The sequence below is a fragment of the Quercus lobata genome, chromosome 5, assembly GCF_001633185.2.
Source record: "Quercus lobata isolate SW786 chromosome 5, ValleyOak3.0 Primary Assembly, whole genome shotgun sequence".
Taxonomy (NCBI): Eukaryota; Viridiplantae; Streptophyta; class Magnoliopsida; order Fagales; family Fagaceae; genus Quercus; species Quercus lobata.
Window position 1 is genome coordinate 79,212,788 of NC_044908.1, and position 21,585 is coordinate 79,234,372.

At 36.1% G+C, this 21,585-nt stretch overlaps 2 pseudogenes; one reads left to right on the plus strand and one right to left on the minus strand.

Annotated features, from left to right (window-relative positions):
- The first annotated feature begins 5,648 nt into the window (after positions 1 to 5,648).
- Positions 5,649 to 7,809, plus strand: LOC115991227 (annotated as a pseudogene).
- Positions 7,810 to 11,772: 3,963 nt separating this feature from the next.
- Positions 11,773 to 15,799, minus strand: LOC115991228 (annotated as a pseudogene).
- Positions 15,800 to 21,585: the final 5,786 nt, after the last annotated feature.

Here is a 21,585-nt window from a genome sequence, read left to right on the forward strand (position 1 = left end):
GTTATATCTTATGACCAGGTTTCAAGATAACAGACAAAAGATCATGAGAGTGGAATCAGAGATATGCCCTAAAGTGCTTAAGAGGTTGCATAGGGAAAAGATTGCAAGTAATAGGTGGTTTGCTTGTTGGACAGGTCATACACAGTTTGAGGTTAAAAGTGGATTGCAAAGCTTCATTGTGGACATGGAAAAAAGAGATTGTAGTTGCAGGAAATGGAATACAACTGGCATACCATGTGCCCATGCAATTTCCTGCATATTCTTCAATAGGCAAGAGGCTGAGCAGTATGTGCATAGGTGTTTTTATGTCTCCACATATAAGGCCTGTTATGAGCCAGTAATTGCACCTATCAATGGGCAGAATATGTGGAGGCCCAGTGGTGTCCAACCTGTTCAGCCTCCTATCAAAAGAAGACCACTTGGCAGGCCCAAGAAGAAGAGGACAAGGGAGCTTGGTGAAACAGCAGGTAGGAGAGCTGGTATCTCCAAACAATGTAGGACCTGGGGTAAAATAGGACACAATAAAAGAAGTTGCAAGAGTGAGGTTGGAGGAAACTCTTCCCTACCAGGCACCACAAACAGATTCAGTGCAGCCAAAAAGGTAACATTCTACCATATCTATCAAGTAAATGTGTGAGAGTTTGTATATATTACATGTCAATAAATGTGGATTTCTTGTTTGTAGACCAGCAAATGTAGAAACTATTCCAACATCAATCAGCTAACAGGACAAGCTCAAGCTCAACCAAGCTCAGCCACCCCATTTGCACCACCTCAGCCATCTGTATTATCCTAGTCCACCATGCACACCTTCACTCGTGGTGTACCACCTCAGCCATTGCCATCATTTCAGTCCAGCATGCACATCTTCACTCCTCGTGCACCATTCCAGACCAGCATGCACTTCTCATCCAGTCCAAGTGCACTATACCAGACCAGCATGCACTTCTCATCCAGTCCAAGTGCACCATTCCAGACCAGCATGCACAGCACTGCCACACCTTTTCCACCACCCCAATCCAGCATGTACAGCTTTAGTCTAAGTGCACACCAGACCCCCATAGGATCATCCAATCCAATTGCACCACCCAACTTAGGCAGCAGTCCAATTCCAAGATTGAGGAGGAAAAGGATGGCCACATCAGAGACCCTGAATGCTACCAAGAATGCATCTAGATACATGGGGGCTATCAAGTTTGCTGGGAGTCAGTCATCAATGCATGATCCAAGAAAACAATGAATGGCTTGTCGTTTTATATCTTTTGATGAATGGCTTGTGTTTGTATAATTATAGCCAAGCCCTTATTTTGTATTATTGGTAGGGGTGTGCATGGGTCGGGTTGGGTCGGGTTGAGGAGAGTTTTTGACCCAACCAACCATAGTGGGTCAAAAAAAACCCAACCCAACCCAACCCATCACATAAGTCCAACCCAACCCAACCCAACCCACATGGGTCGGGTTGAACCCATGGGTTTGAAATTTTTTTTTTTTATTATTAAATTGAGTAGAAAAAAAAAATTAAAATATTAAAAAAACCTAAAGATTAGTATCAATGTAACTCCTTAAAGGAAAACAACATTAATGACTAAACAACAGTAGTAATTTATTAAGATTTGTGTGAACTAATTGGCTTTTATATAGGATAGGAAGAACTTGCTATTTAAAAAAATTTATTAATTATATAATATATTTTATATATATATAAAAGTGTCCTACAATTGATTTTAAAGAAATTATTAAATATAAAAATATATTTTAAATATAAATTAAATATGGGTGGATCGGGTTGGGTTTGGCGGGTTTGTAATTTTATGACCCAAACCCAACCCAACCCGCCATAAAATTTTTTTTTGTAACCCAACCTAACCCACCAAGCCTTAAAAACCGACCCAACTCGGTGGGTCGGGTTGGGTTGGGTCGGGTTTGGCGGGTCGGTGGGTTTTCTGCACACCCCTAATTATTGATATTACTTAAACAATGCCTTGCTGTTTAGGTTAAGATTGGCAGTTGAACAATACCATTTTGTTATTTAAACATACTTTTGCTTTTTTTTAATGATAACTATGTATGGGTTAAGTTTGGCAGTATGTCATTTAAAATGTTTGGATTTCAAGATTGAGTTTGTTGTTTCCTTCTGTCTTATTTTATGTGTGTAGTATAGTGCTTTCTTGGAATATGTTATCTGTTACCAGTTTTATTTGTTGCATGCACTTGGAAATCTGCTACTTGGTTCAACAGGGACATTTCTAATCCACACATCCACACATTGAATTGAATGAGAAAGGTATTCATTTATTTCTCAACAGAAAGAGTACAAAATAAGCAGTAAGTGTGTGTCATTGCTAATAACTAATCCTACCAAAATAGAGCACACTGCCACTGCCAACCTCCATACATAAACATACATAAACACTGCAACCCTCCATGCACTAACAAGCACAGCAACCCACACAAGTTATTCCCACCTCCTACCTAAGCAAACATAGAACTGCAAATATCACCACTAACAATGCTACAACTACAACTAAAAACTTTTCTCTCTTCTTGCAGTTTGCAAGCTCAGCCTCAAGTTTGATGATCCTTTGCCTTTGCTGTGGGATAAGCACCTTACCACGTTCACATATCTCATCATCACGCCATTGGAAGAGCCTACACTTCCGCCCCACCTGAAACACAGATAATGCTCTGAAAAATGAAAAATGGAAATCTGAAACAACATACTAAAATTAACTAAAACCCACTCAAAAAATTTACTGAAATTGACATACCTAATAGTTTGAACAACCATAGAACCTTTTGCCAGGGTTGCCTTTAGTCCACGCCACAACTAGGACAGGTTTTTTTATTACAGTAGCACGTCATTGGTGCTTTCCTCCTCACACTAGAATTTGTTGAACAACTTGCTTCCATTGGGTTTCGAAGATTGTTTGTTTTGATCGTGGTTTTGGGAGATGAGGATTAGCTATGTAGGTAGAGGTCGAAGCTCGAATTTTGGGAGTTTAGGGTTTCTGGTATTGATTTGGGGGGTAACTGAAGGTCACATGAGGGTCACGTGCAAAAAATGGGGCTAGAAACCCAGGTGGCATGGGAGACGAGAGCAATAGTGGATTTTTATTAATATTTTAATCAGTCCGTTAGCCACGTCAGCCATTTCCGTCTGTTGGCTGACGAAAAGGACTTAAATAACAAGCGTTAATTGGATTTAGGACTAAAAGTGGTAAAATAGAAATGTAGGGACCAAAATAGAAATGACCCCAGAATGTAGGGACAAAAAAAGCATTTACGCCATTTATTTATCATTTTTGTTAAATTATTGTAGAATCAATGAATGAGAATTTTGTTGAGAAGAGTTCAATGAATGATCAAAGAATGTCTATAAGAATCTAGTGTTCAAGAAATTATAAATAAGGTACATATATTTCTTTTGTTCTTAATTTATTTTTCAAATATATTGAAATATGATGTTAATATTTATTTATCATTTTTGTTAAATTATTGTAGAATCAATGGATGAGAATTTTGTTGCAAGTGAGATTCACCAATTAGTTCTAATGAGTTGTTTTAACTTAAATGAATTACCTCAAGAAGGCATACTATTTTATTCAATTTTATTTTATTTATAGTTTATATTTCATTTAGAATTGAATATGTGTGAGAGACCACGCCCCCGGCCCGTTTTTATAGGATGTTAGGTCAAACCCACGTGAATAGGTGGAGTCGTGTTATTACCTCTCAAAATGGAGGTTCAACTAGTTATATTTTCCCCTTTAGATTAAGGATTTTACAATAGAGTCACCATTTATTTAATTATTGGAATAAATAAGAAAACCAAAATTGAAAAATTCCTCATTTTATTTATTTGGAATTGAATTTACATTGATTATAAGAAATTACATGGCTTTGGTCCTAGATACAATCTAAGATAAAGTACATGGCTTTGTTTCCTAGTTACAATCTAAAAATCGAAAATTACATGGATAAACATTTGATCTACTAACCCTTGATCTAAGTTCAAAGGCTATGTTACAAGGTGGGAAGGTGTTAGGCACCCACCTTACCCGATGGAACCGGTCTTCTAGACCATGGTGACCAACATTCATATCACATCATCCAATATGTTATCAATCAATTTTTCATGTTGAATTTAAAGTGTGTGCATGTGATAAACCTTAATTCAATTTATTAAGTATGACATTTGAATTGAAAAATAAACTCTAGTGAATGTGTGTGGATGGTGATATTCTAGATTCAAGAATTTAAAAGAATTACTAAACAAACTTCTTTTTCATGTTTTTTTTATATGGATTTAAGATCAAAGCTAGTGTTATGGATGAACATGTGATAAACAACCAAAAACATATGAAGAACACATAAGAACATTTAAGAATATTCAAACATATTCAAAAGAATTTAAATAGTTACTATCATGCCTTAATCCTAAATTCTCATCATGACAACACAAAAAAGAAGTAAGGGAAAGGGATTATACCTTCATGCAAGATCCATATGGTGGAGGAGGAGACTCTTGGTAGAGGTCCTAAGGGTGGAGGAAAAGAAAAGTTAGGAGAGGAAGAGTGAGTTTTACTCAATACCTTGAGTCTCAGGAAGACCAAGATATGACAAGATTACTCAACTTCACTAGAACACAAGAGAATGGAAGAGAAGGGGTTTTTTGTCTGCTTCGAAATAAAGGAGAGGATGAGTTAATATAGTAGTAGTGAAGGAAATATGAATGGAATGCCATTTAATAAGGGTTAACAAAGAATCATGAACTTACACCTTATTTTAGCCTTTGGGGAAATTTGGTGCATTAAATGTGGAGATTGATGAGAGTGAGGAGCAAGCAAAGTTCGGTTTCCCCGTAGCTGCTATAACAGTCTATAGAGCAAACTTCAAAAAATCATATCTGACTCAATTCTGATCGGAATTGTCTCATTTTTGTGCTCAAATTGAAGCTCCAGATGTATAGTTTCTGGAAAAATTAACCTCATTCATAGATTCAAAATATTCTGAGAGATATTGATGAAATAGTGAGCAGAGATCATTTGTTAGAAAATAGTTTCAGCACAATTAACATTAATAGGTCCCAAATTAGCTCTCAATTAACATTAAATGGCTTCAATCACTCCCATTTCAGACTTAATTGGTTCCAAATTTACTCTAATTAAAATATAATTGCACAAATTACTCATTGAATAATTAATGTTTAACTATCTAGTTAATTAGGTGTGTGCAACCTTACCATAAAATGTAATCCTAACCAATAAAATTATGACACATCATCGATCTCAAATTGATTATACTTATAACCAATTGAAATCAATTGTTCATAATCACATATAGTCGGACTCAATTTATTATAGTACATCTCAGCCATTAAAACTTGATTTGATGATAACTTTTAATCTGATGGTCCGATTAAGGCTCATAACCAATCGATTTGATCGTTACAATATTAAGATCATTTTGGTGAAATGAGATTAAGGATCTAATGACCAGAATCAAGATGCATATTTCCAAGGTGAAATTATCCTTTTACCTTCCATGTGAGGTTAAATGCAAGTTGCAAAATAGAGTGTCAACAATATGATGTTGATTTTTTTTATTTTTTTATTTTTTATTTTTATCCTTGTTACAACATAGAACAAATGAATGATATTGTAATTGCAAGTGAGATTTATCAAAGTGTTTCAAGGAATTGTGTTGACTTAAATGAGCTTCCAAATGATGGAGAAAATAATGACATTTGTGGGGAGGAATTAGTGGTTTGGAATGAATATCCAATGGAAGAAATAGGAGTTATTGAAGAAAATGAAGATATTAATTCAATAAAAAATGAGTTTGAACATTTTGTTAGTCAATGTTTTCTTAGTGAAGAAGAGACTTTCATTTTCTATAAAAATTATGCAAATCAATATGGTTTTACGATACAAAAAGGTCATTTTGTCACAAAAAATGGAGAAAATGTAAGACGTGATTTCTTTTGTCACCGAGAAGGTAGACAACAATTAAAAAGAATGGATTCATCTAAGGAGCAACGAAATTGGATATCTACAAGATGTGGATGCAAAGCTCATCTAAGAATCACATTGCGAAAGTCATTTGACATTTTTCCACAAGAATGGCATGTCACTAAGTTTGTTATAGATCACAATCATGAATTGTTGTCCCCTTTGGAAGTAAGATTTCTTCCGGCCAATTGAGTTATCACTAAAGAAGATAAAGATCGCATTCTCTTGTTAAAAAAGGGTGGACTTTCAGTTAGGCAAATAATACGTGTTATGGAGCTTGAGAAAGGTGTGAAGCATAGAGATCTTCCATTTTTTAAAAGAGATATCCATAACCTTTACGTGAAAATGAGAAGAGTGCATGCAATGAATGATGCTATGGGTCTCTTACAATTGTGCAAAGTTGCTAAGAAAAAGAATTCTAAATTTCAATATGCATATACAACTAATGAAGAGAGTAGGTTGGAGCATATTTTTTGGGCGCCTACTCCTTGTTTTGATTGGTACCAAAAATATGGAGATGTGGTTGTTTTTTATACTACTTACAAAGTAAATGCATATGACATGCCTTTTGTTATTTTTGTTGGTATCAATAATCATGGCACATTACTACTAAATTTAGTGGTTGGTTTATGGCAATTCTTCGTAGTCAATATTCAAATTGGTGCATGGATTTTTACAAGCTATATAAGTTAGACTCATGTGAAGAATTTGAGCATCAATGGTCTCAAGTAATGGCAAAATATGACATGCTTACTAACAAGCATGTAAGTGGCTTATATCAAATCAAGCATTTTTGGGTATCATGTTACCTTGATGGCTATTTTTTTGGGGGAATAACAACAATTGGAAGATCCGAAAGTATAAATGCATTTATCAAACGGTTTGTTAGTTCCTACATAAACTTGACACAATTTATTGAACAAGTCATTATTTATCGTTGTTGTTGTTTTTATTTTTTTTATTTTTTTTTTTTATTGTAGAATTTGATTTATTTTTTTATTTGTTAATATTTGTAGTCTTTATGTGTCTTTAAATTATTTACAATTTGTAATTTTAGGTTGACCCTGCCATTGAAGATATTGAGCAAACACAATCACATGATACAATGTTGGAGAAATATAGAGGTTCTTCTTTAAGAACATTGTCACCGATAGAAGAAAAAGCACATAGTGTGTTGACACCCTATGCTTTCAAAATTTTTCAAGAGGAGTTTGGAAGAGCCACACAATATTCAGTGCTTCAAGAAAACGGTATTGAATTTGTGTTGCAATATTATAAAGAGAAAACTAGACAAAAGCACTTGATCTTATGGGATGGTGAGATGACTAGCTGTAGTTGCTAGAATTTTGAATTTTGGGGTATACTTTGTTGTCACACACTTAGTGTATTCATTCACAAAGATTGTTACCGAATTCCATCTTTGTATCTTCCACCACATTGGTGTCACGAAACATCATTAGGTGGAAAAGAATTGATAGTGTTGAGTGATGAAAATTTAGTGGACAAGGAAAATATGGTTGATGCTAATGCTAATGATGCTACTGATGGAGATTGTTTTGTTCGTTGTCCTCCGCTCTCAAAGATGAAAGATCACCCAAAGCAAAAACGAATGAAAGGTGGAAAAGAATTGGGAAAGCAAAAGAGAACTTATGGGTTTTGTAAGCATGTTGGCCATAACATCTCTACATGTCCGGAGAAGGAGAAGGAAAACTTGACTTCCTCAAATGGTGCAAAGAAAATGAAAAATTGTACTTCAATTGATATGCGATTGAACCCAATATTTTATTTGAAATGTTAGGTCTTTTGCTTAAAAAATCACCAATATGATGTTTGTCAACCTTTTTTTTTTTGTCGGTTTTATATTATCATTTTGACAATATTATGCCAATGAATATCATGCATTCTTGAAAAAATAGAAAATTTTACCATAGAAATAATAGTGTTTCACTAAAATTGAAATCTAATGTCCCATATCATATCATGTATCATGACACTTTTTCAATCCAAAACAAACCGGTATTCTTACGACATTTGAAACACAAAATAGCGAGGTACCATTTTTAAACTTAAAATAATATTAAAAATTACTATTTATGTTTTATTGTCTTAGGACACTAAATCTCTAACACCTATAACCCACTACTAATCAATAAAATATTTTTATTTCTCTCATTTTAGATTTTATTATTTTTACTATTTAAATAAAATAAATGTCAACTCCATGTAAGACCTTAAATCTATAGGGAAATATAACAGGGCACCAACACAACTCCACCAATTCACGCAGGTTTGTCCCAACAAAAATTTGGTGGACTGAGGGTGGGGCCTCTCACATACTTACTATGATAAGGCTAGTGGTACAAGACCAGGAAAAAAATACAATGACTCAAGCTCGTGCCATCACATATACAAATAGAAATTGCGGACTCAAAAGGAATTGGTCATTGTTGCAAGAAACAAGATTTTATTGTCTTGATACTTATTGATCTCATATCATCTTGAAATGTTACAAGCATAAAGGTTATAAGAAGAAAATGTAGTGTGAATGTGTATTTGTCAAAATTCACACTCAATGAAAACTTGAAATTTAAAGATTTTATTGATGTGATCTTTATTTTTCCTAGAGTTTTAAAATTTTGATTTTACCTCTTGAAAATGTATATTGTTTACATTAGTAGCCTCTTCATTTATACTTTTCCACTAAGAGTACATTTGGTATGCTGTAATAGCTCCTGTAATGGAATAGTTTTTCATGTGTAATAGCAATTCGGTCATTTAGTTGCATCTTTATTACATGGATTAGTTATTACATTGGAATAACTATTCTTTAAATTGAAGAATAGCTATTCCTCTTTAAAATGGGTGTAATAGCTATTCTTTAGTATATATAACAGGTTTTAAAATTAATATATTTCCAAAAATATAAAGTTTCCTTACATCATCTTTTACAAGCTTTCCATATGTAACAACCAAACTTATGAATAGTAATAGTTATTCCATTACAATGTCTTCTATTCCCAGTAATAAAGATTACTATTCCTAATGTAATCTACATTTAGTGTACCAAACGTACCCTAAGAGTCACAAAATAATGTTACACATGTTTAGTTTGTCCAATAAAATAATGTCACGTGACAGACTAAAAATGATGTGAATAATAGACACAATTGATACTTATAATAAATTTCACAATAAATTTAGTTTTTCACAAATACTTATAATAAGTTTCATTATAGTTACAATAATTAATTGTGATATAAATACTTAATAATTTCACAAATACTTATAAAAAGTTATTGGTAGCATTATTTAATCATTAAACTTAGATAATTGTTTGTAGCAAGTAGCCAAGGTCAAAAAGTTATTCACTGTGTACTGTGTAGGCCTTTACAAAAATAATAATAATTTGTTGTGTGGCTCTTTTTTTACCATGTATCCACATGAGGACAACATTTTTTTTTTCAGAAATTGTTGTGTAACAAGTAGAACTTGTTTCAGAAATTTTGTCCTCCTTTCAACTGCTACACCACTATAAGGGAGGAAAGTCTTGGTCTTCAATGGTAAATGTTTCTTCTCTTTCAGTTTCACTACTTTTTTTTTTCTTTCTTTCCTTCATTTTCTCTCAGATCCCATCTCTTTCTCTGTATTTTTTCTTTCTTTCTTTCTTTCATTCCCTCAACAAACAGAGACCACTGAAATCAAAGAGAACTCAAGCACGAAATGGGGATGGCTTCAAGGAACGCCCGATCATGAACCATGCCTGGCTGATGCACCCATTTCAAGGCCCCTCCTGTCGTCGGCAACAAATAGTTGTTCAGCTCTGAATAGTTTCGGCATCGAGATTAACACGTATTTAAAACCCATATCGATTTCTTTTTAAAAAATATTTAAGTATAATTTTTTTTTTATTGATTATATGTTTTGGTTTTGTTCTAGTAACATCTGAAATTTGTATGAGGTGTAATTTTTGTAAGAGGATTTTTTTTTTAATGAGAATTTTTGTAAGAGGTTGTTTGGTGGTAGAGTATTGTTTTCGGTTAACTTGTTTCAGGTGTGTAACTTGTGTTTCAACTTTCGAGGAGGAGCGGGAGGAGAAATGAGTGAAGGGTAGTTTAGTCTTTTTAGAAAAATATAATTTGTCAGATGCTTTTCTCTTGTTCTCATAAAAGTCATTGATGTCATGTGAAAAACCAAAACAAAACTAATAAAGTATTCCCTTATATTTATGGTTAATGTGTGCCCCTATGGCACACATTAACCGGACCCTTTTGTAATTTCGTTTATTGACTAGTCAAACTCAAAAGCGTTAACATAATTGACTACATGAGTTGAACTTAGAATCACACCTTCAGTACCTAAAATTCGACAAATTATAAGGTCATCATAAACAGCAGTCCACTATTCTAGTAAAAGACTCTAATCTATTTAAAATTGCTGAGTTAAAAAAAAAAAATTTAATAGAAACTAATTACTGACTCAACAATTTTAAATAAGTGGGAGTCTTTTAGTGAATTGATAGACAAATGACGTAGTCCACCAAAAAAGGGTATAATTTCTCCTAAAATTTTGACTTTCATGTGCAATTGTTACTTTTCAAATAATAACAAATCCCCTTTTCTCATTTCTTTTTTGGACCACGATGCTAGATGAGAAAAATACACACACACACACACACACACACACACAATTGTAGGAGAAAATGGGCTTTTGCCCTTATTTTTCAAAATATCTAACAATATGTCCCTGTTTGAAACTATATAGGAGCATATCCCTGTTTTGAAACTCGATTTTCTCAAAATCAAGTTATAGGCAATCAAACTTATAAAAAAAAAAATTTTATGGAACATGAGTTCCACTTGAAAAATTTCAAGGAACTCGAGTTCTACATTGATACTCGATTTTAAGAAAATCAAGTTTTAAAACAGGAACATATCGCTATATAGTTTCAAAACAGAGACATTATGCTAGATATTTTAAAAAATAAGAACAAAAGCCCATTTTCTCCCACAATTGTAAGCCTTTCTTTTTTTGTGGGTACGATACCCAACCAAATCTAAACCATTAATTGGTGTTATTTTAATTATGACCGTTGATTTAAGTTTAGTGCGAAACCCGTTACCAGTAGACTTGGTTACCAGTAGACTTGGTGGGTCTCTCTCAACTTCATATGCTCTCTCTCTTGTGTGCTCCCTTTTTCTCCTTCTTAGATTGCTTCTTCTTCTCTCAAGTCCGTCAATTTCACTTCATCCCATCAGCGTCCTCATTTACTCACCGCTGAGGGTTTTTTAAGGGATCAACTCGTTTTGATTTTGTTTAAGGTAAGAATCAAACAAAACCTTAATTTCTTTGTCATTGTTTTGTGCCCCTTTTTCTTTTTTTGATTTTTGAGAAAATTTTGGAATTTCGCTCTTAAATTTCATTTCACTGTAACATTGGCATAGAAAGTGCTTGTTGAAATACTTCTTAGGGATTCAGTTTTTCCAAAACTTGTTCTTGTGGCTTTGTGTTCTGTTCATCAGGGGGTCTGGGTCTTCTTGTTAGTCTAGTGTTGTAATTTTATTTTTTATTTTTTTTAATTTTTCAATTCTTTTTATTTTATTTTATTGGTTAGCAGAGGAAAAAGGCAACACCTATGTATTGTGACCAAACAGATAAGTTTCCACTATTCCAAATCAACTACAAGACACATAACTCACCAACACAAAAACCAATAACCAAATAAACTAGCATTACTATATCAGCAATTAACTATAAGCATCTGATCTGATTAATCAACGGTGGTAAGGGCAGCATGTGACCAAATAGCTGCCACCAGTGCAAGTAGAAATGCTAGTAGGATCATCATAAGCATAAGAGTAAGCCTTAGGACAAGCCGCCTAGAAAATCCTAGAGTATGCTATGGGTTTACAAGCCTGAGGACTTACAAAGCTCCCAGTACAACAATAGCTCGTCAAGTTAAACACAAAGCAAGCACTCTCACAAGCCACAGCTCTTCTATTATCATGGGACGGAACTAGAAGCCCAACTGGGCACATCATGTTAAGGTCACTAACACACCCAGCGTAGCTGCGTTTGCTTGAGCCTTTGATGGGTGTGATTGAAATGGCCAAGTTGTAGCCATCAACAAGGCTTACATCATAGAAGTCTTGCTCGTTTCAAAGAGTTATTTCTGCTAGAGTGGCTGGTTGGGTGCCACGTAGACCGTTGCAGAGAAGTGAGCCGCCACAATAACCAGTGGCGCAGAGGCCCTGTCCGGACTAGAGAGCAGTGAGGTGGAGAGAGTAGGCCTTGCTTGGTTGGAGCTTGAAGCCACCACAGGCTAAGATGGGCTTACCTGTGTTGGGTTGAATGCTTGGCCAAACTGGATGGGTGCACTTGTTGTAAAGGTTTATAGTTCTTAATTGACCATATGAACTTTCCCAGAGAAACTACTATTAATTATGTGCATAGATTAATAACAGAGAGATATTTATTAACTTAAAAGAAAACCGCAAAATCCCTGTAAGGTTGAATTTAATCAACCATGTGTTGGCTTTATTTCGTGCCAAATTTTCTTGTAATTCAGAATGTAGAAACCCTGTATTTAGGTGGGAATAATGTAAGGGTTGTGTGTGAGAGAGTGTGAAGAAACTCAAGTTGGGTGCATTTAAGAGGAGTCTCGCGATTGGATCTCACGACTGACTCACGACTAGCAAGTTGCCAAAGTGCCACATGTGTGAAGCATGCAGGAAGCTGAAGGGTCATGACTACTAGAGCACTACAAGACAAAAAGTATAGTTTGGCCTGGCAGTTAACTCGTGACTCGTTTCAGTCACGAGGCCGAGTCACTAGAATGCCCTATTTTGCTAAAAACTGATTTTTCACATTCCTCTCATACCTTACTATAAATACCCTTATACCCACAAAATGTATTGTGCTGAAAAGGGAGCCTATGGAGAGAAAAATCCTAAGAAATGTTTCTATAATACATCCACCTTATTAGAGAGAGAACTACTCATTCTTAGAGAGAAATCTCTGTAGTCTATTCTCTTTCCCTTTCCCATTGTTATACCCATTGAGAGGGGATTTGTACCCAAACACTACCCACACCCATTCAAAGTGTTGAGAGTGTTTTTGGAGCTTGGGAAGTATTGGAAGATGCCAAGGATGGCGGATACAATATCAAGCTTATTGCAGGGATCCGGAAAGCTAGAGAAGACAAGGTTAGGCGTAACCCTATTAGAGCAAGAAGTTTGGAAGGATTAGGCTTGCAGGGTCTATTGCTATTCATGTATTTATTCTTTAGTGGATCATTTCATCGCTTGGGAGGCAGTAGAGAGGTTTTTTGCCGTGTTCTTTGATTTTCTCTTCGATAACACGGCTAGTGTTATCCTCGTATTTGCATTTCTCTTCCTTTACTCTTTAACCACTAATTGTTGCTGTGTTTGTGATTAATTATGTGTTAAAGTAGTTTGCCAAATTGGGTATTGCTTATATTTCATATTCCGCACATACATTGTTTGAATATGTTGGTTATTTTGTAATTGGGGGTCTAAACATTCATTAGCGTTTTACACACTAATTGAACATTTAATCCCAAAAGAGAAAAAAAATGGAAAGATCTATACAAAGCAAAAAAAACCCCAAAAGAGAAAGGAATTACCTTTAGCCAAAGCAGAGACAGAGAGTGGTTTGTGATGGAGACCAGAGAGAACAGAGAACAAAGTAGAGAAAGAAGGGAGTTTAGTTGGTAGAGACTAGAGAAAGTGAGTGAAAACAGAGTTAATGTTAAGGCGTGAAAAAAAATGACTAATTTGTTTTCCTGCCCAAGTTCTCCCTTTTTAGTCTTTTTCTTCTTAAAATATATATATATATATATATATATAATATTTAAAACAAAAAATGAACAAAAATAAAAACAAAAACAAAAGAGTGAAGAAGAAGAAGAAATTTATTTTCAAACAATCAAAGAGAATAACCTAATCATTTCAATCTTTCCTTTGGATTTTTTATTCAATCCTGTATTTATGAGATGTACAAAACTAAATTGAGCTACATTTGTGGAGCTATTAAATTTAATCACGAAGGATGAGACCCTACTCAATTAGACCCTACACAATTATAACTTACTTTTGGATCACTTGGTAAAAAAAGAGAATAATTTTTTATTTTATTTCATCAGATTTAAATGAAAAAAAAGACGTATTATTTTCACTTTACATATGGGAGCTAAACTAGGAGAAAACAAATAGAAAAGTAGTATGCGTCTCAATTAATTCTTTTTTTTTTTTTTTTTTTTTTTTTGATAGCCAAACTTAACGAAATTTCATTAATAGGGGCAACAGCCCATTGAAGCTACATCTGTAAGGTTGAATTTATTCAACCATCTAATTGGCTTTATTCCGTGCCAAATTTGCTTGTATTTCAGCATTTAGTAACCCTGTATTTAGGTGGGTTTGATGTAAGGGTAGTGAGTGAGATAGTGTGAAGTTTGCTCAAAAAATGTGCATGAAAACAGAGACTCGCGGCTTGGCCTCGCGGGTGACTCGCGGCTGCAAGCCGCCAAACGCAACACACGTGCCAAGCATGCCAGAAGGTGAATAGTCATGCTAGCTAGAGCACTACAGGACAAAACAGGATAACTGGCCATACGGTTATCTCGCGACTGGATCTCGCGACTTAGTCAAGCCGCGAGCCACCCCTGTTTTGTAAATCCTGACGTTTCACATTCCTCTCCCACTCCAGTATAAATATCCCTTTTACTCACAAATGTAAGAGAGCTTCCAGAGAGAATTTTGAGAGAGAAACCCTAAAGAAAAACAAGATTGATTCACGAACAATCTATACATTAGAGTCTCTTCAAATTCCTCAACTCTCTTCCTCTCCATTGTCAAATCTTTGAGAGGCATTTTACCAAACCTTGTTCTCACCATTTTCATTACTGTGAGAGAGCTGTTTGGATTTCTGGGAAGCAGTTAGGAAGGAACCAATCTTCATTGGTTGATGCTACGGTCTAGTAGCGGAATCCGAGAAGCTAGAAAAGAAAAAGGTTCGGCACAACCTCGTTGGAGCAAGAAGCTTGGAGGGCTTAGGTGCACTGGGTAGATTAGGCTTGGAGGGTCTATTACTGTCCATGTATCCCAACTATATTTTCTAGTGGATTGTTTACCGCTTGAAGGGCAGCGGAGAAGTTTTACGCCGAGGGCTTCGGTTTCCTCTTCGATAACACATCGTGTGTTGTCTTTGTGTTTGCATCTTCCTTCCCTTTATCTTTGCCTTTTATTTTCTGCTGTGGATGTGATTTTAATTAGGCTTAGATAGTTTTACCAATTCCATATTATAGCTTATGTTAAGTTTCCGCACACTAGTTTTTTGACATAATGCTTGAATTGGTTAAGTTGTAATTTGAGGGTCTAAACGTTCAAGGGTGTTTATACACGTATTTGAACTTTCAAAATCCAAGAGCACTTGGTTTACAATTGCAAGGAGGGTGTCTTCCACCAAATAACTGCATCTGAAATAGAATTTGCTTTCCTAGCCAACTGATGGGCAATAACATTGCTATTCCTGCCTACATACTTTGCTTCCCAATCCTTAAATCTTCGAAGCATATGAACAGAGCTTTCTACCACTTTTTGGATAGAGCATGGGGGCTGATTTACACCTGATAGAGCAGACATTACTGTCATGGAGTCACCCTCCACAACCACTTCTCCAAGACCCAAATCCCTTGCTAGTATAATCCCTTCCTCGGCTGCCTTGGTTTCCACCTCCAATGCCCCCAAGGGGAGGTGCAATTTCTTTGTCATTGCTCCCATAATTTGCCCTCTATCGTTTCTGATAACTACTCCTATTCTGTAGCAGTAGGGGTATTCAAAAATTGCTCCATCCACATTGATTTTGTACCACCTTGATTTTTAAGGGCGCCAAAGAGGTCTAGCTTATGGAGGTTGATTTTAGGGCTTCGGGTTGAACATATTATTCTGTCTAAATTCTTTTACATATTTGCCTACTTCAACAACAAAGCTCTTCGCTTGCTTGCTCCTCCCTTCATGTTTCATCTCATTTCTGTTCTTCCACACACACCAAGCAATAGTTGCAAAGAGCTCCCAGTCAAAATCATTTGGCGTCTCCAACAGATTCCACACCAGGTTGATGAAATCTCCTTGAGGCGATAAGCCATTTGGCAGATTGATACCAGACTCTTTCCAAACCTCTGCCACGGTTCTGCATTCCCAGCGAGTATGGCCTGAGGTCTCCCTTTCCCCACAGAAAACACAATCCTCCTTCACAGCCATTTTCCTATTTTTCAAACAATTTTTCGCAGGGAGAGTGTTTTTGCTCGACCTCCACATGAAATGTTTAATTTTTCTTGGGCAATTCAAACTCCAAATCTTCATCCACAATTTCTTCATTTGCCTACTGTCTGAACACTCTCCACCATCACTCTTTCTTTTCTCCTTTAGGACTTTAATTGCCACTCCATAAGCACTCTTGACTGAGAATTCACCATTTTTTGTCCATGCCCTGATTGAGAGTCTTCTGTCATGCCCGGATTGAGTGAGATTCCTAGGATTGTTTTCGCTATGTGGTGCAGAAACGTGGCTCTCACCTTATCAATATTCCAGTAGCCCTAGTCAAAGTCAATCAGTTGCTCAACCTTCTCTAGCCGTACCTCCTGGTTTCTTGGGCTCACTCTCTTGAAAGAATCCACTGTTGGCAGGCACCTATCATTCCATATGTTCACCTTTTTCCCATTACCCACATTCCACCTTAAGCCTTTATCAATAATGTCTCTAGCCGCGACAACACTCCTCCAAACATAAGAGGGATTCCTCCCCAATTAGGTGTCCATAAAGGATGCTTTGGCAAAATATTTTGCTTTAAAAACACTATGGAGCAATGAGTTTGGGGATTTTAGGATCCGCCACCCTTGTTTGGCTAACAAGGCCAAATTGAAAGCCTTTAGGTCCTTGAAATTCATTCCCCCCTCAGATTTTTTATTACAAAGCTTTTCCCACGACACCCAAGCCAACTTTCTCTCCTTCTCTTTTTGACCCCACCAAAAGTTTCTAACCAAAGAGTTCAACTCCGAGCATAAAGAATCGGGGAGGACGAAACAACTTATCGTGTAGGTGGGGGATGCTTGGGCCACCGCTTTTATGAGGATTTCTCTTCCCGCGTTGGAGAGGAGGTTTCCTTTCCAACTTGCAATTCTTCTTCCCACTTGGTCCTTTATCCGACTAAGAGCTTTCTTCTTTCCCTTACCCACTATGGGTGGCAACCCAAGGTATATTTCATGTTGTTGTATTATTTGTGCTCCAAAAAGATTCTTTACTTCCTCTTGAGTCTCCCTTGAGGTATTTTTGCTAAATAAAAGTGAGGTTTTTTCTTTGTTTAATTTATGCCCTGAATTAACCTCGTAATCCTTTAGAATCTTCATAACCCAATTGCCTTCCTCCTTTGTCGCTTTGCAAAAAATTATGCAATCATCTGCAAATAGGAGGTGCGATATTTGTGGTGCCTTTCTACACACCGAGATCCCTTTAATTTTCCACAAACTGGCCTTCCTCCTCAGCATTGCTGACAAACCTTCCGCACAAAGTAAAAAGAGATATGGTGAAATAGGATCGCCTTGCCGTAGGCCCCTTGTTGGTATGATTCTGCCCTTCGGTTCCCTATTATTAAGGACTGAGAAGGACACTGATTTGACACACATCATAGATAGGGAGATCCATCTTTCTTGGAAGCCCATTTTTGTCATAACTTCCTCATGGTACGCCCACTTGACTCTATTATATGCCTTGCTCATGTCAAGTTTTACTGCCATCATCCCCTCCTTCCCTTTCCTTTTTTGATTTATGCGATGCATGGTCTCGTATGCAATAAACACATTGTCTGTGATCTGCCTCCTTGGCACAAAGGCACTTTGTTCTTCGCTTATTACATTGGGGAAAATTTTCTTTAACCTGTTGGCAAGTACCTTGGAAATAATCTTGTAAATTACATTATATAAGCTTATGGGTCTAAATTCTGAAATTTTATGTGGCCATTTAACCTTGGGGATTAAACATATATATGTTTCATTAAGAACCTGAGGCATCCTACTTGAGTTTAAAATATTCAGAACAAAATTGATGACAGTACTACCCACAACATCCTAGTACTTTTGATAAAAAATTAGGGGCATACCGTTTGGTCCAAGTGCTTTTGTTGGGTGCATTTGGTTTAGGGCCTTTCTGATTTCATCTTCCCGAAACTTCTCCAACATCTTGCTGTTCATCTCAGTCGTGATTCTTGTAGTTACGCCCTCCACTTTGACTTCATGATTACAGGGTTGCTCAGAGCTGTACACCTCCACAAAATAATCTAGAATCATTTGTTCAATCTCCTCTTGTTCCTCATGCCATCTACCATTCGACCCCCTCAATCCATCAATCCTGTTTTTCCTTTGCCTTTGAGTAGTCGTGGCATGGAAAAACTTAGTATTAAGATCCCCATGCTTCAGCCATATAGCCCTTGATCGTTGGTTCCACATCACTTCTTCTTTGGTCAAGCACTCATTTATTTCCTTCCTCAGTTCCTGAATTTCTTTTGTTGTTTCATGGAGCAAGTTGAGAGTTTCTAGCCGTTTAAGTCGTTCTTGCTTTTGCTTTAACATTTTATTAACATTGCCAAATACATCTCGGTTCCATCTCTGCAAGTGAGTTTGATAATTCATAATTCTATTCTGAATTTGTGTGTCTGGGCTTACCATGAGCAGATCCCATGCCCTTTCTTTAATTTCTTTGCACCTTTCATCGTGAATCCACATTTCCTCAAAGATAAACCTTTTAGGCTTTGGCAGACCCCTTTTTTCAATCATCAAGGCAAGAAGACAATGATCCGATGTAGAGATAGACACATGATGTACCGCGGCCTTAGGGAACATAGCTACCCATCCTTCATTAGCTACCACATGATCAAGCCTTAACAGAGTTCTCTAGTTTCCTATTCTTTCATTACACCATGTGAAACTCTGTCCCACAAACCCCAAGTCCGAAAGTCCACACTGCCAAAGACACTCCTTAAATGCTCTGATTTGATTCGCATCTTTGTCCAACCACCCTTGCTTCTCCTCCGGATGGGTGATTTCGTTGAAATCCCCAAATATAACCCATGGCATATCACATTGCGCATTCAAAGTTTCTTTCAACTTCCAAGACACATACCTTTTGTTTGTATCGGGTTGCCCATAACATCTCGTTGCTCTCCGCGGTGGCTTACCGAATTCACCATGAACCACCACATCTATATGAGAATTAGAGCAACTTTTGAACCTGATATTCAGCCCCTCTTTCCAAATCATTGTGAGTCCTCTGCTACGGCCGACGCCTGGTACCAAAATGCCTTGCGTGAGCTAAAGCTTTTGTTGAATACCTTTAACTTTGCTCCGGTTTGTTGAATACCTTTAACTTCGCTTAGTTTCTTCTCTATCGTAGTCTTTGCATCACCAAATCTCAGCAAATATCACAAATTTTCATCATTAGGTAGCTATTGAATAGCTTGTACAGATAATCAAAACTCAACTTTCAAGTGGGACACTAAAATCCTCCATATTATACTATGGGATTCAATTTTGTGAATCAATAAATAATTTGGTATAATTAAAAATTTTGTTTGGCCAAGTGTGAGAGGCATAATACTCAGCTAAAATTAGACATACCCTTTGAAGAGTATGTGCATTAAGCCATTAAAAAGACATTGTCAAACACTTAAGGGCATTGTACAAACTCATGATTCTGTGTTTATCTCTTCGTTTTCTTTGATAGGTTTTGTGCTAGAATAATACAATTTATTTTTGGGTTTGTACTAAATTAATACAAACAAACAAGCCACCTCAAAACCAATTTATGAATTCCTTCTCTCTCATTTCTCATGACCCCACCCCAGTTTCAGACCTTTTCGACTCCTCCCTATGAATCCGTACTCTCCCTTCTCTCACGATCTGCATCTGTGATCACAATTAGACCCTCTAAACGACTCCAAGGACCAACATAAAAATTTGTTCTGTACTGTAACGTATTGAGATAATAGGCTTTGTGACTTTAGCTCTTTATCACCAAAATACCAACTCCATTGTTGAATAAAGACTTTTGAATCATAGGTTGATCAAAATGAAGTTTAGGCTCTCTCTCTCTCTAAACCTCTTGTTGAAGTCATGCTATAATAAGCCTTCTATATGATGTCATGTAGGGACTGAAAAACAAGGCAGCAATTGACTTAATTAACATAATTAGATTTTGGTTTCACAATTTTCAATGCATCGAGCCACTGTCAAATTCAACATCCCTCAAAAATCATCTTTCAATCGATTGAATGGATGTCTAAATTACGAATTGCTCATAAACAACAGTCTTCTTTTGAGCTTCATCTTAGGCCTATGAAACCTAGACTTGACATACATTACAAAATCAAAATATCCAAGGGTTTCAGGTGATTAGATTAAATAAGCTATTAATAAGTGAGAATAAACAGCAAACACAGTCCTGTCATTTGATTATGACGAGGATATTTACTTGAAAAATTAAAAGAACATTGTTCCTACAGTACTATCCACCACAGACTGCTTGTTTGCCTTTTAGCTTTCCTAAAAGTTCTTATGCTTGGAGCACAGGAAATTGTCTGTAGGTTACATCATTCTCTAATATGTTTCAATTATTACTTATTAGCATATGAGGCTTGCATTGCAATTATATATATATATATATATATATATATAGAGGTAAGGGGAAAGTACAGTCCACTGAAGTAGGCTATATTCTCTAACACTTATATTTTACTTTTGGATCACCTGGTACAAAAGGAAAGAAAGAAGAAAAAAAAGAATAAGAATTATATTTGTTCTTATAAATGGAGTAAAATGTTAATTGTTCCCATAAATCCTTATAGAAGCAATTTAGATGCAGCAATCTTTACCTTTTAGCGAGCTTCAAACGTAGTTATTGTCACGTCATTTATAGAATAAAACCCCTTTCTTGTGACTGATCCCAAATCCTTGGTAGGTCTTCTGAAAACAAAAGCAGGTTGATTCGGAGAAGGAAGAGTCGTTTCACAACTTAGCATGAGAAGAATTGCCAACATTTGGTCGAACTGTTGCATCTTCTTGCACACATAAGAGCCCAATTTGAATGCATCTCAAGACTTCATGAGAAAAAAATGACTCAGTAATCAACGAATCTACTATATCCAAGGCTCTATCTTCTGTCCATAGTTCCCAGACCGGTATGGTTTATAGCATTATCCAAAGGGGGTTGTATTATAAATGCAAATGGAAAAGACAGTTGTTTTTTTGTTACTTACATGCCCTATCAAAGTTAGGGAAGGGTGTGTTTGATAAGAACTGTTATTCTTCTTGCCACTAATGATCTCCAACAATATGACACCAAAACTAAAGACATCTAATTTTGTTGAAAATTTCCCAAATATTACATACTCTAATGACATATAACCACTGCATGTGAATAGTATTAAAAATAGAGTTAAAGTTTGCATAGGCCTTCATTTTCTATATGTGTGGAAAGTGTGCAAGGCTTTGTGTGCACATGTGTACTTA